Below are 17074 nucleotides of genomic sequence, written 5' to 3'. Positions count from 1 at the left end.
TTAATTAATTAATATAAAGGTGATGGCGCGGCCAGGAATTTTAAGAGTTTTTTCTTAAACTTCTGTTTCACTAGCGAATGCGAGAATAATTTATCCACCGATCTTCTGTTTCTTTCTTAGGTCAAAGGAAGGGGTCATAACACAAATCAGCCCCTCGACTCCCTCCCCGTTACTGGGCACGTTACTCTATAATTAATAATAATTATTAAATTAAAAATAAACTTAAGACTAAAAAAAAACTTCTAAAGACGACATAGAATAGTTACTAGTAAACAACACAACGCCGTTCATGGCCATGTTAACGACTGCTATGAGTTAGCGGTTGGGTGAGGGAGTTTGCGAATCATGAACACCAAAACGTTACTGATGAAGCTGCTGGGTAGTCTGACTCATGCTAGAACATGCTACCTAAGAACATCTATTGATGCATGCTTCCTGTGCTAGTAATAAAAAGTTAAGTACATTTCCATAAACACATGTAATCTGATGGTTATGCAGTTCTGTAATCTTAATTGACCTAAAGATTGGCAATTGCTTTATCTAAAGACGGTGACGAAAACAATCGTATGGTTGTGCGTGGATATCCTGTGCAGGTCTCACTTATTGCACACCGAATTGAGCCCGCCCTGCCTTTCGTCTGTATGACATCAGGATAAATGCTAGGTTTAGGGCTTTTAGCATAAATAATACATTTCTGACCAAGCCCAGAAATATTGCAGGGCATTTATCGTGTATGTATGCTAAGAGCCATAAAACTAACACGCCTGACCAACAACGAAAGCAATCACGCTTACGTCAGACAGACGTAGGATTAGGAGCTCAATTTGGTGTGCGATGAGTGAGACACTATCTCTTGTGCATTCAGCAGCACGAAGTTCCCCTTGTGCCGTGGTAGAGGGTGGGGGTATGTGTTGCGAGCTGAATCTGATCTTGTGATAGAAACCTGTTTAACCGTGCGACGGCTTTGTACTTGTAATTACCGAAGTTATTCAATTAGGATCTATGGTCAAAAACTGCCAATAATTAAGGCTGTGAGGTCCAATTAATCTAAGGAAGACATTCAGTATCCTATGTTTGCGATTCGCCTTGTGTCAAGTGGGCCTACGCGCGTGTGTGTATGTTGTGTGAGGTGAAACAGATATGTGCTCAAGACCTCTTTAACCCACCGGCCTGAGTTTCATGGGACTCCTGTACTTCGACTGACATTCATCTATATATTCTCCAGCTATACGTAAGTACCTAGTTTAACACTATCACCAACTGGATGTAGTAACGAGCTCAAACATCTATTTCTGTATTTTCTATCAAGAAGAGAAAGCATCCTCCTTTGGCGCATCCTCCGTGGCGAGTCTACGCCAGGGGTTCCGAGTTCGAATCCTGGATGTTTGCGTTTGTCCTCAATGAGACTATCGGTCCGTGACCGCAATTGGCCCACAAACTATTCACGGATAGCCCCAAGAACCATTCTCCGTAAGGTTAGGTTAGGCAAACATAGTTAAAATTTGGGGTGATAGAACTATGCACGGGTAGCCCCACAAACCATTCACGGATAGCCCCAAACCATTCACGATAAGGTTAGGTTAGGGAAGCATAGTTAAAACTTGGGGTCGTAGTAATATCAGGAATATATAAATTTCGTTGTAAAACGTAAAATATTGCAATAACCATTGTTTTCGTGGATAAATACCGGGTTTCTGTTCCGATCGCGGACCACTCAATTTCGCTTATTTTGCAATTTCTACACGTGACCCCCAAATTTTAACTTGAAATTCGTGATTAGGAGGCTTCAATTAGTGAGTATGCGAAATATTACAAAAATGGGGGAGGGGTCCGGTATTGTAAATTCGCTCCCGAATTTCTGCCACTCGCGTAATTTCATTGACGTGCATTTAGGGGTTTTCCTTTCTTTTAAAAAATAAAATAAAATGGTAGAGCAAAAATACGGTGTGCCAGACAACCGAATCCGAGTCCTGTTCGAGCTTGTATTTTTCGCTGATATTTCTACGTAGTGCATCTCCTATGTGCACCAAATCTTAACCCCTTAAGCGGGGAGCCCCAGTTGTGCTCGGGCATTTGAATTTGGCGGCTTTTTGTGCATTTCAGATCCAGTCAATGTTCCCGTTGCGGGGAATTATTTTATTTGAATGGATATACATAGATAGATACATACATAGATACATTTCGTTTTGTACAGTTTTGTAGTTTGCTTGAATGTTTGTATGTTCATTCACCTTTCTCTCATTTACAAGACATGTAATGTTATAATGTTGTCCAGAGCCATATGCCATCTGGGACAGGGGCGGACTGGGGACTCGCTGAACTGGGGTAATAAGATTCAACATACGATTTACTTTAAATTATGTGTGCAGTAGTTTCAATACAAATTTAGGTTTGAGTTACACACACACTCTCACTCTCTCTTACTCTCTCCCTATCTCTCTCTCTCTATCTTTCCCTATCTCTCTCTCTATCTCTCTCCTTGACAATTTAGTGAGACGGTTTACTTTAAATTATGTGTGCAGTAGTTTCAATTCCCATTTAGGTTAAAGACACACACACACACACTCTCACTCTCTCTCTATCTCAAAAACAACTGCGCATCGGATTTCGCATAGTGTACACAACAAAACCCAAGAACAATTCGCGTTACCCGATCTGAAGTTGGAATGTACTTTCCTGCCCGAACCTAGCTCGGGCAACCCGCTTAACGTTACACATTACAACCCCGAACACAGCTCGGGTAATCCGCTTGTAACTCAATTTATAAAATCGAAACACCCACTTAAGGGTGCTAATGACTGTCTACTTTAGTTCGTGAGTTTGCCGCTTTATTTCTCATCCGGATGTGACTGTATATCAGATGTGACAAAACCATAGAAAATGCACCTGTAACCTCCCTTGCCTTTCAACTTATTTTAGGGCACTAATGAACAAATTCTGAAAAAAAGTACCTTTATGGGACTGAAGTGTCCGTAAGTCCGTGCAAATTATTCGGAACAGTAGCGGCGATAGGGTGCAAAAACTGCGGGGGGGGGGGGGGGGGAGCGCAACTGTTGCTGCCACTGAAACGTAATAAGTTATAAGAGCAAAAGAAAGAAGGAAATGATCCATTGGGCACTGGCTCCATAGCGATCGTTACATTTTATTTTTTTTATTCAAGTTTTCTTTTGTTTTCGGGTGGACATTTGCAACCTTGTGTGTCTGCTTATACATATTGATTTCTCTCGTAGAAAGGTAGGAGTAGAATAAAACTAAAATTATTTCAATGCCAATATTTCATTACATAGCGTCTAACATTCTTAAAGCCATGCAGTAATGAGTGATCGTAATGTAGGATATAAGAGTCATCATATTAAGCAACAGTTTCATTGATTGATTTGCTTTATTTTACTTCGCTTTTTGTGCCACTTTTGGCTAATTTGCGAAGATGGGGATGATTGATAACATGATGAAAGTGATGAATGGACATTCACAAACATCCATGCTCAGGCCTGGATTCGAACACGGGACCCCTGGCTAAGGAACAGTTATTCGTTTACTTAACAACAGTAGCGTAAATAACACCCCCGCAACCCCCACCGTGCAGGGGGGAGGGGGTGCGAACGAGATTCGGAGGCTCATTAAGAATGATAGATTAAGAAAGACCGATAATTCGCAAAGTTTATTTTCGGCGTCAAAATATATGTTCAACCAATATGCCCCTACAACTACAAACATAAAATGTTAACCACTAGAAAAGTAGAAAGTGAATTACCAGATTAGAAGAAAACGTTCATTAGCTGATGTTTCAAACTCAGATACGTTAGCACTAAAATCGGACAGAAAATAGAGAGATTTTGGATATGCTACTCATCTATTTTAGACTCTGTTTATTGTGAATCGTGCTGGTTATTTGCCGATAGGTTCGATAAACACTTTAATGACGCATGGTGTAAATGGAAAATTAAAGATTGGATAGGTTTATTAAGTAAAAAAAAATATCAAAGAACACGAAATATGCTAAATTCACTTGAATACATGTAGTATGTGTGGCATATAGTGCCGGAATCATAAAGATATTCAACAAGGTCTGGATAAGTGGAGCGAAATCATTAAGATAATTTTAGATGTAATAATAACATAATCCACCTGTAGTTTGGCTCTCAAGGGACATCGAATTCATAGACTTGTTAGCGAGGTATGACTCATTTCTTAAAACTCATGTATTTTCATATATAATTATTTACAGTTTGTCTGTTGTCTTAACCTTTCTTACAAGTTTCTGCATTGATTCAAATTACATGTATGTATTTTCATATTTGTAAGAACTACCTAATATAAATGTATGTGTGAATTATTATTTTAGAAAGGAGCGCATATATAAAAAAAGCGAGTAGGGGCGCACAACTGAAAGTTGCGGGGGGGAGGGGGGGCGCAGAGCGTGTTACGCTACTGCTTAACATAATGTGTACAAACCACTCGTTCGTTTGGTCCTAGTCAGAATGTCCCCTGAAAAAAACACTGTTTCAGTCTGAAATTATAATTTTCCTTCAACGCACTTATAATAATTAAAATAAATTACTCTGACAAATGAAATTATGTGTGAAATACACTGGCTGACAAAAAAAGTTAAGCACCCAGAAGGAGTGGTTGGACGTGAATGAAACTACATATGCTGAATGTCCATGTACCTTTATTGAACTGATTACAATATAGGATGCAAGAGTCAAGGCCGTTGGCAGTTACAGGTGGAATGGTGGCGCCAGGTCAGTAGGGTGTCGCACCCCCTCTGGCCTCAAAACATGTCCTTATGCGGATCGGAATAGTGTCAAACAGCCTTTGGATCCTCTCCTGAGGCACGTTCGTCCACAGGTGTTGCAGCTGTCCCTCCAGATCCCGCAGGTTGGCACTAGGACGTAGTCCCCGTCCAATGTCATCCCACACATGTTCAATGATGGAGAGGTCCGGGGATCGTGCTGGCCACGGGAGGACCTCAACATGCTCTACGCAGTCCATAGACACATGAGCTGTGTGTGGGCGTGCATTATCTTGTTGGAACACTGTCCCAGGGTGCTGTGCCATAAGGGGTAGGACGTGTGGACGCAGAATGTCTGTGACGTATCGCTGTGCCATCAAAGTCTGCCGAAGCACTATTAGAGGTGACCTGAACGCATATCCAATGGCTCCCCACACCATGATGGCAGGGGTCACACCTGTGTGTCTCTCCACAATGTACGCAGGATGTGCCCTCTGCCCTCGACGCCGCCACACCCGCACACGATGGTCATCGGAGGTCATGGAGAAGTGGGACTCATCACTGAACATAATGCGACGCCATTCGTCCTATGTCCATGCCTCCCCAGCACGGCACCACACCAACCGTAGGCGTCGGTGTTGTGGTGTCAACGGCAACCGGCGCATGGGGCGGTAGGACCCGAATCCGGCGGATGCGAGTCGTCGAGATACTGTGCCGGAACTCACAGGATGTTGTAGAGTGTCCAGTACATGTTCTCGGATGACGGGTGCCGAAGTTGTGGGATCCCGCACTGCTTGGAGCGCCATACGACGATCCTCCCTCGGAGTGGTGTTTCTTGGTCGACCTGAACCTACACGACGTGCATGGCTGCCCTCATGTACCCATTGATTCCAACATCGGGCCACTGTGACATCTGAATGGCCCACATGCCTGGCAATTGCCCGATACGAACAACCCGCCTCATGCAGTCCCACAATGCGGCCTCTGTCAAATGCTGTCAATTGCTGGATCGGCTGTCTAACGCGTCTGCGAGGCATCGCCGGTGCTTAGTTTTCCTGTCTGAACTTCGTGCTGCACTGTCTGACTCACAGCAGGTGACTGGTCCCACCTTATCAGCAACAGGAGGTGACGTCACAAATGCACTCTGGTGGGCGTTCTACACATTACAGATCCTTGTACATCTAATCATTTACTCACACATCAATGGTATGCATGTATACCGAAATGGGGTAACCTTCGACCACTCCTTCTGGGTGCTTCACTTTCTTTGTCAGCCAGTGTATATACTTTTTAGGTGACATTCATTTTCCAGGCCCCCCTTGCCCCCCTTTCCCTTCCGGATTTGTATAGATGTTTAGTACTTACAGAAAGTTTGCATGGCTTTAATAACACTGTACTTTTAACGATTTTATGTAGTGTATAAACGTATTGAACTTTGTTTTTCTGAAGAATTAAAATTGATACATGTAATCCTGTGCTTGTAATTGATCAAAGGACTGATGACGTCAAAAGATTAGTCGTGTGTTTGGGCGAAATACATGTATTTGAATGAACTAGTTGTTCTAAAAAGAGTTCCTGTAAATGTATTTATTTCACAGTAAGAATAATAATTATTATCGAAAATTAAACATAGTTATGTCCTGATCAGTTACAAGTAAATGTATGCGTTAATATGTAATACAACATTTAATTACACGTTAGTAAAAAAAGTGTGTTCAACCAGCGCGAAATACATTTAAGAATTTGTGTATGTAATATTAATTACACAGATGCCAAACTTGTAACTACTAATTATATTATTTTAATTAACATGAAAAAATGTTGATAGTTATTCATATGTCCGTATTATTGCTCATAAGTTGTCCAAAATTGTGTAGTTCAAAGTTCAAAAGTCACGTCTTAACACCTAATTGGTAAATTTCTTATATCCGCAAGACTGCTGAAATTTGCTAGTTCATTTAATTTGAATATTCGTACTTACGTATTCTGCATTGAGAAACATTGTTGAAGGTGGCATTTCGCTTATTTCACGGAAATAAGCTCTATTTGCGACATATCGAGTAAGTTTTCTTCGTTTCTTTTTCACTACCGTACTCAGTATGCAGTGTTTCCATCCCACTCCAGCCAAAAATACCTACGTAGCCCCACGAACCATTCATACATAGCCCCACGAACCATTTCCGGTAAGGTTAGGTTGGGTCACGTTTAGGTTAGAATAGATAAAAATTTATTTAGAAAAAAAATGCGTAGCCCAACAAACCATTCTCGCATAGCCCCACGAACAATTGATACATAGCCCCACGAACCATTGACACATAGCCCCACAAACTATTGACACATAGCCCCACAAACCATTGACACACAGCCCCACAAACCATGTGCGGAAACGTACCTTCTTCAGTTACAAAAACACGTGTTTGGAAATGGGCCTCCACCATGGCGCAGTGGTAGCGTCATTGCCTTGTAATCAAGGGGTCCCGGGTTCGATACCCGGTGGAGGCACAAGTGGTTCGGATTCCACTTTAAACTGTAGGTCCAGTCCCGATTAGCCTTACTGTGCATAAAGTGGACTTAAAACAGCAGCCAACGTGACCGGCATTGACCGTGATTACGTCATCACACACAGACAACATCCGGCTGGAAGGAAATAGATGCAACAGCTTTCGTGCATCGGTCACACATTTATATCGAAAAATAGATGATTTACCGGCAAAATTCAATGAACGATGCGAGAAAACACTTCCTCGAACTTCCACAACTATAAAGCAACTGCATTCGGTAAGTAATTTCTCCTGTAAATTTGAAGAAATCCATCTTGCGGATATAAGAAATTTACCCAAGCTATGTTCCGGTTTACAAGAATTATGATCTTGATTATATACATCACGTGAAAGAAATATAATGTACGTACATCGATGGAATTTTACGACTTCGTTCAATTCTAATAACCTATTTCACAAATACCTTGTGGATAATTTTATACCTTTGTACTCAGTAATGGATGATATATTTTCTCTTCGTCGGTTATTTCTGTCCAAGGCAAGAATAAATCTTTATGATTATTGCGATGTAGTTTGTGAACTATTAAAAAATATGTATTTGCGTCACCATCATTTAAGGTAATTGGAAATGTAGAACGAAAATCTAGACAAGTTGCTAAAGTGAAAATTTACTAGTTTATAAAGAATCTGAATAACGATTTATTTCGTACACTTGCACAGTCAGTCATTGTGATTTCATGTAACCTCTTTGCTTTATTTAAATTTATAAAATTTATAAAAGTAGGAGAGCGAGATTTTATATCAACCTGTTCTAATTATCCCAAGTACAAGGGGCAATATAAATATGAACTTATATGTCAGCATGATACGATTTCAATACATGTCCAGGTACAGTTACAAGTAAATTGTCCTTTTTAGGGATGAATGAAATACACGCTGATATTCCTAAAACTTAACGCTGTATCCTAAAAAACAACTTGTCTCTTGATGTTTCCCATATCTAGCTTGTCTACCGAAAAGAGATATAATTATAAGGATTTTGGAATACGAATTTCTTCTAACAATATTCTCATGAGAGATAATGGGTCGGGTACCCTATTCTACACCCTCGAATTTTGATTTTTTTTTCCTTTCATTATGAAGGTTACGTGATCCTATTTGTGAATAAAAAAAAAACATTTGAGCGCGGAACGAAGTATTTACGACTGTACAGCCGTTTAAAGTTGCGATTTTGTCGTTTGCAATTGTTGAGTCAAAATTTCCCACCGGTTCCCGGCTCCGCCCCTGGGGTAATTCACTTACCGCCCCCTACCGCTACCGCGGCCCCGCCTCCGCTCCGCTACGCTACGCTCCGGCTATCCGCCTTCATCTATAGAGTCCCTTTTAAAGGCATGCTAGCAATTGGCCGAAGTCACCTGCCCACAACACTATTTCTCACTGTTTTCCGCATTGACACATGAAGATACAAAAAATGAAGGCTAAAATTAAACCAAAGAAGGTAACTTACCTCTTTTTACCAAGGCCAGGTATTAAATTGTGGGTCGAAGTTCAATTTGTAAGTCCAAAAATGAAGTAACTCCTGCGTTGAAAGTCCTTGTTGTTCTTTTCCACAGAATACCAACCTCCACTCCCTTCCCATTATAAAAATTAGAAGTCGCAAATTATCCCATCCCACAAGTCATTTAGAAAAAACAACCCTCCCCTTTTCGGCATGCAGTTGACAAAAAAAAATATTATTTCCAATTTCTGAAGTCGCATAAATGAAATCGAATGTCCGAAATGTCCAATCCGCCAATATATCACACAAATTACAGGCTCCGGTACCCTTTTCTACACCCTCGATTTTTCGCACATTTCAAATATTCTCGTTACAAAAATTAGTTCTTCATAATAAACGATGTTTCTAAATAGCGCGGAAAGTAATTTTTTAGATCTACGTGCTACGAAACTTACGCTTTTTATGAAATTAAAAACGAAGTATTTACGAGTGATCGTAAGTCCATTTTCATAGGCTTTAATTACTGTTAGATCATTTAAGGTTAGTGTTCTTAGCATCCAGGTATTTCGAATAGGTTAGGATAGTACGTTTGCTGCATGTGTACACTTTCTCTTTTTGCTTGATGTAAAATTTTTAATACGAAACATGATTTTAAAAAAAATGTAAGCTTAACCGTCAACCAAACCAGTCAAACTTGTGCAGCCAAATATTTACTGCATTTCTAGAAAATTAAAAATGTATTCAAGTTACACACGGGAATTCGGTTTCCAAAGTTGGAAAGCTTATTTAATACCAAATTCCAATCTTACAAGCTACTTTCTCAACCTAACTTTTACAAAATTATCTTGCATTCATAAGTTGAATTTATTCCACAGCAATTCAATAGCAATTATATATTAACGACGATAATTCTTTACGAATTTAGAGTAGGTATCAATGTAGGATCAAATTTTATCTCTATCGAATTTTTTGCCCTTGGTAATTTGAAAAATGAAGGTACATTATGCAGAACGGTAAAGATTGGATTTTACTTTTGTCAACATTATTCACGTATTTTGTAATGCCGTATAACATTTGAAATGTTCTTGATGTGAAAGCAACGTTCTGAATGAATAAGAAAGGACGATTCAGTCAGAAAAATAAATATTATACTCTTATAATGCACTTTGTTAAATGCTATGAATTGACTATAGTTGACTAGTCCTGTGACGTCACGGAAGCTGGTGTGTGGCCTGTATAAGTATCTCGGAGGCCCCGGTTTGACACTCTGGTTTGGAGGTAACATTTCAGTTTCAATCAGGACACCAGTGAAGTAAACCCTGGCATATATCACGTTGGGTTTGAACCGATAAGACGACGCATCGGGATTGACACGGCCGAAATAACCTATTTGACACCTATTTGATTCATGTGGCACACAGTTTATCAATGCGCCATCTCCTTTTCGTCTTATACCCCTCATACCAGACCACAGACTAACGACCTTTCAGAGTTGAAAGTTAGGACACAGCATGACGAAAGACCGATTGTAAAGGCCGAAGATGAAATCTTTATTTTTCTTTACTTTCCCTTCATTGAAACGAAGGAATCATCTTATCTTGCGTATTATCGTTATGTAAGGCGACAGAACGAACCACCAGCTTTCATCTTTCCACTTATGTTATGCAACCTTTTTTAACGTATAAGAGCGCAAACATTTTCATAATTTAAACAAGAGTAAATATTATATTTAAAACAGATAGTTACGTATATCCAGCTGACACATTCCCCTACTTCATTTGAGAAATATGAATAATTTACGTATGTAAGATTCTGATAATCAGATTTTTCGGTTATTAGCAATTATTTGAATGATTAGATACTGTATAGGAATGTGTTCTTGTTTTCATTATTTGGTTTTGATGATGTGGGTTAAATTACTTTTGTTCTCAAGAGATGGCGTATGGAGTCCATGTATCAGCTGTTTGCGTGGGCGCCAAGCAAAGAAAACGGTTAGTGAGAGAGAAGCAACATGGCGCGAATCGCGATAACCACAGCTGGACATTACTAAGCACATACGTCGTCTAAAGTGATTAGAATTGCCTTTCAGTGATACTTCATGGTAGTTAGTGCATTACAGGTAGAAAATAGATGTCTCAAAAGAATCAGCGTGTGCATTTGTGATTGTGTTTTCTTACAAGAATCAACGCAACTCTAACATTTTTATGGTCCTCCAAGCCTTGGATGTCTTACCTCTACCTGACTGTGAACTGTAAACTTTGTGGTGAACGGTGTGTTCTAGTTTTGCATTGACATAGCGTGGTCCAGTTGTGTGGATTCGTGTCTCAAGAACTGAACGTTTCGTGCGGGTGGCAGAAGGGACATTCCGGAATCTCGATACTAAATTTATTGCGTAGCAAGCATATTCAGAAGGCGGGGAAGGAAATCAGCTGATTCTTCGTGCGAGCAGTGCAGCAGTGTTTCCAACCGGCGAGACGATTGTGTGTCCAACATCGGCAGCGCTGAAGTTTGCAGGTAATCAGGCTCATTTAGTACCATTTCCTTTTCCTTTCTTTACATTACATTACGTTCATTAATTGCATTATTGTGAAACCTTATCAGTTATCCTTTCACCATGACAGAGGCAGAGATTAAACGTTTAAAAGTTGTGCGAGGAAGCTACAAAGGGCAATTGACACGTATGAAAGCATTCGTCGATGCATTTGACATTAATATACAGAGTGTTCAGGAAATTAAACTGAGATTAAGTCACTTGACAGAGATGTGGGACAAATTCAATGACGTTCAAACCAGTTTGGAACTTCAATCGGAAGCAACCGAAGAGGAAGTTCACAGAATAGAATTTGAAGAAAAGTACTACAGCATTAGGTCTCAAATGGAGACAATAGTGATGCGGCATGATCAAATGAATCAGCCCAGTGTTAGTACTAGTTCTGTTACGTCAGTTCAGTCTCAACTTAGACTTCCAAAGATTTCCATACCCTCTTTTGATGGAAATTATGAAAACTGGCTTCCATTCAAGGACAATTTTAAAGTGTTGGTCCATGATAACAATACATTACCAGCAATACAAAAATTTCATTATTTGCGGTCCTCTTTAAAGGGACAAGCCAGTAAGCTCATTTCAAACTTGCAAGTTAGTGAGGCAAATTATACAGTAGCATGGAACTTGCTCACTGAAAGATATGATAATAGCAGGCTTATTGCATCACATTACGTTAGTGAACTATTACACATAGAGTCGGTGCGTAAAGAAGATGCAAATGAATTGAGACAGTTTGTAAATACAGCAACCTCAAATCTGAATGCTTTAAAGGCTCTTAAACTTGAGGTGCCTTTGGATGAAGTCATTTTATCACAACATTTTGTATCTCATTTGGATCACAATACTCGTAAGGAATTTGAATTATCACAAGAGCATGATTACTTTCCTACCTTGTCAGAATTATTTGCATTTGTAGAGCGCAGGTGTCAAGCTTTAGAAAACATGAAACCGACACATAGTGACACCAATGCTAAGCAGTTTCAATCACATGATAAACAAGGTAAATTCATGAAACAAAGCAACACGTATTTAGCAACATCCACTAACATGCAGTGCATGTACTGTTCCGCAAATCATACTTTGTACCAATGTGAGACTTTCTTACAGGCAAGTTATAAACAGAAACAAGAATTTGTGAAGAAGAAAGGTCTTTGTTTTAATTGTTTATCTTCAAAACATTCAGTGAAATTTTGTAAATCTGGAAATTGTAAAATTTGTAATTTGAAACATAATACTCTCTTCCACAGGGATACACCTGAAAGACCAAGATCGGCGAGTGTCAGTAACAATACAAGCAATAGACAACTATTGAATTCCAGGGTGTCTCCTCAAGAAAGCAACAATGTGGCAAGAGATGAAGCACCTCAATCTTCATATTGTACAGTCAAAGAAAGACACACTTCACAAGTTTTATTATCAACTGCCTTAGTGAAGGTAAAGGGCAACAATGGACAATTTCATTATTGCAGAGTTCTCTTAGACAGTGGGAGTCAGTCTAATTTTGTAACCACATCATTAGTGCAAAAACTACGACTGACGAAAGAAAACTATGTTGTTCCAGTTCAGGGAATAAACAATTCGTGTCTTGAAACTAAACATTGTGTAGATGTTGTAATCCAGTCTAGAACGTCTAATTATACAACAACAGTGAAGTGTCTTGTGTTACCAAAAATCACAGGCGACTTGCCCACACAGGTAATCGATTGCAGTACTTGGAATCTCCCAAAGGATATTCAGTTTGCTGATCCTTCATTTCATCAGCCAGGCAGCATAGATTTGTTGATTGGATCTGAACTATTTTTCTTGCTACTACGTTCAGATAGAAGAACAAGAATAGGAAATTAACCTGTACTTCAAGATACAGAGTTAGGATACATTTTAGCAGGAGCTATGCCTCAACAATGTGAAGCACCTACAACAGTTACTTCATGTTTTGTACGTACTGAAGATAGCCTTCAATTACAATTACAGAGGTTTTTTGAGTTAGAGGAAGTATTCACAAAGACCAAGAGCAAAGAAGAAATGGATTGTGAAAGGCATTTTCAAGAAACAACCATCAGGCAGAAGGATGGTAGATTTATGGTTAGGCTACCATTCAAACCAAATCATACTGAATTAGGGAATTCGTTTCAACAAGCAGACAAAAGATTTCATCAGTTGGAAAGAAGATTAACAACACAGCCAACACTCAGGCAGAACTATTGTGAATTCATGGACAATTATGAATCATTAGGCCACATGAAGCAAATTAAAACTACTGATGAAGAGAACAAGGAGTCATATTACCTACCGCATCATGCTATTATTAGAGAAAGTACTACAACACCTGTGAGAGTTGTATTTGATGGATCATCGAAAACAGACAGTGGACTATCCCTTAACGATGTTCTAATGACAGGGCCTACAGTCCAAGAAGATCTATACTCTATTGTACTGAGGTTCAGAACGCACAAGATAGTTTTTACAGCAGATATAGCCCAGATGTTTCGCAACATTAGAGTCCATCCTTATGACACTAAATATCAAAGAATAGTGTGGAGAAAATCACCAAACGAAGAAATACAAACTTATGAATTATTAACTGTAACTTATGGCTTAACCTCATCGCCGTACCAAGCTGTTGCAGCATTACAAATGCTTGCAAGACAGGAAAACGAAAACTTTCCCAATGCATCCAGCATATTATTAAGGGATTTTTATTGTGACAATGTAGCATCAGGAGGTGATAACATTGAAACTATGCTCAACTTACAGTCTGAACTGAATGAACTCTTGAAACGAGGTGGATTCATTTTACGCAAATGGTGCTCCAATTGTGAGGAATTGGTGCAAGCAGTACCAGAAGAACACAGAGAAGTTCATTTACCATTTCAGTTCAATAATGAAGCAGAAATAAACACATTAGGCCTCATCTGGCAACCATCAACAGACAAATTTTTAATTTCGTGCAAAGTAGCGAAAGATGGAGACTTTTGTTCACCATTAACGAACATAACCAAACGACAAGTTGTGTCAATTGTTAGCTCCATATTTGATCCACTGGGACTTATCAGTCCAACTGTCATTTTATACAAGATGTTTTTGCAGAAACTTTGGAGTTGTAAATTGGAGTGGGATGAACAATTAGATTCAGATTTAAGAAACCAATGGACGAATTTGTATCAACAACTGCCAGATATAGTTCACATCCAAATAGAGAGATTTGTACTGACAACAGAAAAGACAAATGACATTCAGATACATGGATTCTGCGACGCAGCAGAAGGAGTTTATGGTTGTTGCATTTATATTAGATCAAGAGATGAGTTAGGAAGAATCAATGTTAAATTACTGTGCGCAAAGTCAAGAGTAGCGCCAATAAAAAAAGTTACTTTGCCACGACTAGAATTGTGCGGTGCTCTTCTATTAGCTAAACTAGTTAAGAAAACAACACCAATTTTGAGAATTCCAATTGACAGTACATATTTTTGGACAGATTCAAAAATCGTACTTGGGTGGCTAGCAGCGTCTCCCACTCGATGGAAAACCTTCGTAGGTAACCGTGTTGCACAGATCCAGGAACTTTCTGTTATTAAACAATGGCATCATGTCACATCTAAGTGTAATCCAGCAGATTTGATAACAAGGGGAGTAGAACCAAGAGCCCTCAAGGATTCGGAAATTTGGTGGAATGGACCTACGTGGTTAAAAGAAGATACTTGGCCATTACATGTTATGGAAAATAGCGAACTTGAAGAATGCATAACAGAACAAAGGAAGATAGTTACATCAATGTTTAGCAAGATACATGGAACAGAAGCAGATTTCATGCTGAGATTTTCCACATTACAGAGATTGCTTCGTGTAGTAGCAACATGCTACAGATTCATTTACAATGTTAAGAATCCTGTTTCGAAGAGAACAGGAAACTTTTCTTATGTTGAATTACGTGCAGTACTGATGAAATGTATCTTAATTGTGCAACGCATTTCATTTCCACAAGAAATTCATGACTTAGAAGAAGGACAACAAGTATCAAAAAATAGTCCTATCAAGGATCTTCATCCATTTATTGATGACAGACAGCTGTTACGAGTTTGTGGAAGACTCGAAAATTCAGAATTGCCATATGAGAGCAAATATCAATTAATTTTGCCTACCAAACATCATCTGACGCAACTCATAATTGAATCAGAACATCGTCGTTTATTACATGCAGGGCCTCAATTGTTGATAAGCTCTTTAAGACAGGAATACTGGATTCCACATATCAGACAAACAGTAATATCTGTCTTGCATAAATGCTTAATATGTTTTAAGTTGCAAGCCAAGGCGTCACATCAACTCATGGGACAATTACCAAGCCCAAGAGTCACACCATCACGTCCATTTTTAAATACAGCAGTAGATTATGCTGGTCCTTGCATCATAAGAACAAACAGAAGAAGCAGAATCACTACCAAGGGATATGTAGCTATATTTGTGTGCATGGCTACTAAAGCAGTGCATATTGAAGCAGTTATTTCCTTAACGTCAGACGCATTTATCGCTGCTCTACGCAGATTTGTTTCTAGAAGAGGAAAATGTCAAAACATATACAGTGACAACGGGACTAATTTTGTTGGAGCTAATAGAGAACTGAGAGAACTCAGTCAACTCTTCAAAGCAGAACAGCTAAAAGGTGGACTTGAAGATTTTGCAATAAAAATGGAATCAACTGGCACTTCATTCCAGCTAACGCGCCCCACTTTGCAGGATTGTGCGAAGCCGCTGTAAAGTCTATGAAATATCACTTTAAGAGGATAGTGGGAAATGCTACTTTGACATACGAAGAGCTTGCAACATTATTATCGCAAATTGAAGCATGCCTCAATTCCCGACCCCTGACCTCAATATCTGATATTCCCAGTGACACCTTTTACTTAACACCTGGTCACTTTCTTATAGGGTCACCTCTCATGTCCATACCTGAGCCTGATTTAACTAACTTGCCCCAAAACAGTCTTTCTAGATGGCAACACATTCAGCAATTACAACAACATTTTTGGAAAAGATGGTTGAAGGATTATCTCCACGAACTACAACAGCGTCGTAAATGGACGGCTTCAACAGAAAATCTTCAACCAGGCATGGTGGTTCTGGTCAAAGAAGACAACGCACCTCCACTTACATGGAAAATAGCAGTAGTGGAAGAGACGTTTCCTGGTAAAGACGGTGTAGTGCGTGTGGCAAAAATTAGATCAACAACTGGTTTTACTAAAAGACCAGTGAACAAATTGATTCCCTTACCTAATGACAATTGAATTAGCAAATCTGTTGATTGGAAGTTATCCAATCAAGAGGGGGGAATATGTATAGGAATGTGTTCTTGTTTTCATTATTTGGTTTTGATGATGTGGGTTAAATTACTTTTGTTCTCAAGAGATGGCGTATGGAGTCCATGTATCAGCTGTTTGCGTGGGCGCCAAGCAAAGAAAACGGTTAGTGTGAGAGAAGCAACATGGCGCGAATCGCGATAACCACAGCTGGACATTACTAAGCACATACGTCGTCTAAAGTGATTAGAATTGCCTTTCAGTGATACTTCATGGTAGTTAGTGCATTACAGGTAGAAAATAGATGTCTCAAAAGAATCAGCGTGTGCATTTGTGATTGTGTTTTCTTACAAGAATCAACGCAACTCTAACAGATACTTTGATTGTCGATTATCATAATCTGCACCTATTGACTGTTGTATACTCGAATTGGTGTAACTTGGAGGGACCTGAGGAGCAAAGAAATAATGGGTAATTTTATGATTTTGCAAATGTACCAGA

The sequence above is a fragment of the Lepisma saccharinum genome, chromosome 6 (genome assembly GCF_977018435.1).
Source record: "Lepisma saccharinum chromosome 6, izLepSacc3.1, whole genome shotgun sequence".
Classification (NCBI taxonomy): Eukaryota; Metazoa; Arthropoda; class Insecta; order Zygentoma; family Lepismatidae; genus Lepisma; species Lepisma saccharinum.
The sequence above is the reverse complement of the archived record's forward strand: the minus strand, read 5'-3'. Positions refer to the sequence as shown.